We start from the raw sequence: 1,979 nt of genomic DNA on the forward strand, positions 1-1,979 counted from the left end.
ACTAAGGCATATAATATCTCTTATCACCGGCCACTGCCTTTTGGGCACTCACGCACGTCGGCTCGGGGTTCCTCAAAACGACCTGTGCTGATACTGTGAGGACGAAGATGAGGAAGCATCGAGCAGGCATTTGCTGTGCAGTTGTCTCGGCCTAGCCAGAAGTCGACTCGCTCTTCTAGGCTCTCCAACAATTGACAATCTTTCAGTACTCTCGGACCTGAAAATCGAATCTCTCATAAAATTCTCGAAAGGAATTAATATCTTTAACCAAAATCTATAATAAAAACCTCGGTTAGGTGGGGAAATCATAGGGCAACACAACGGACCCAACTTGCGGTCTATGTGGCACTCCGATACGGGGTCACGCTTAAACCAACCAACCAACCAACCAACCAACCAACCAATTTTAAATCTATTTTATAGCCCACCAAAATCCACCATTTTTCTACCGCGCCAGATTTTCTTTATAGAAATCTACGAAAGTAGCAAGTCCTATACAATTTTTTCGCTGCATCTCTTTAAGCGTCCGCATATTATTTCCAAGCAATCGCATAAGCTGAATACTTCCTTCCTTGTTAACAAAACAATCCCAGACAAAATATCATTTCAATTGCAAACAAAAACAAACAAAAACAATCTGGTGACTAACGGCTACGATGAAATTCAGTTTATTTGCACTGCGAGCTGTGAATGCAGTTAACAAATTACCAATAATTACATTAATTAAGTGCAAAAACAAATGCGACAACAAGAGACTGCAGCCATCAACAGCAACTATTCACTTTATGCAATAACTGTAATTGTACTGCAACTGATGCCAGAGCAATAGCCTGTAGCAACAAAACAACGAATCTCGAAAACCGTTATAGAAAGGAGAAAAAGAATTCATGACAGAGCGATAAATACATACAAGCGAATACTATCAATGAATCAACAACAATAAACAAAAGTAAAACCAACAACGGTAAAATAAAGATAAAACAGCAGTTCACAACCCTATGCACATTACAAAAATAATAAAAAGTGGTGAAAATTCGAGCTTGAGAAGTTGACAAAAGCACAATAATGAAGCACAATACAATGCAAATGTTGGGTGCATGCATGTGTATATACACATGTACATAAATGTATATGCAAAGAGAGTGAGAGAGAGGGAAAGAAGAAGAGTTAAGTAGTAGATCTGCAGGATTCAAGGCACAATGCAGGCAAATAAGCGGCAGCAGCAGCAGCACAGCAGTAACCATAACCAATGTTTCATCCAGCAATTGACTAAACTGGCTGGATGGTTGCTTCGTTGCTTGGTTGTTTGGTTGCTTGGCTCTTTGGTTGCATGCTTGTTGGCTTGTTTGCTTGACTGGCTGCCTGGCATGCTCCATCGGTTGCCGACCGACGAGCATGTCTTCAAGTTTTGCTTCTATTAGACTCTACTCTAGTCTACTTTGCTCACCACTCCATTGTGGCGACGCTTGGTTATGCCAAAAATCCAATCCAATCGAAAATCCATTCCATTACTGCTAATACTAGCTAACAACAGCAATACCAGCAATAGCAGAGCAAAACAACTGAAAATATGTACGTAGTTACATATTTGTTGTTAGCTGCTCACAGCCACTGCATTACCAACACAGCAGCTGCTGTCAGCTCGATACCTTTGACTGCCGTTACTCGGCGTACCTCTCGATTTGTATTGTTCCCTCATTGCACTCAACGTTTCGCTTCAATGGCCGTACAATTTGCTTATCTCGGAGTTGCTGCATCCAAACCTACTAGAAGCATACAAATCCGTTACGAAGACCAATTGCATGAGTGACTATGCAATTGTGTGCCTTCATGTAGGGAAAGTGAAAATTGTGGAGGTGTGTGTGGTGGTATACTCAGATAAAGAAAATGAAAAACAAGATTTGATGTATTGTATTGATTTCTTCTAGTATTTTATTTTACGGAGTTTTCATATTTTATCACTTAATATTCCAATTAAT

Source organism: Anastrepha ludens, chromosome 6 (assembly GCF_028408465.1).
Source record: "Anastrepha ludens isolate Willacy chromosome 6, idAnaLude1.1, whole genome shotgun sequence".
NCBI classification, from domain to species: Eukaryota; Metazoa; Arthropoda; class Insecta; order Diptera; family Tephritidae; genus Anastrepha; species Anastrepha ludens.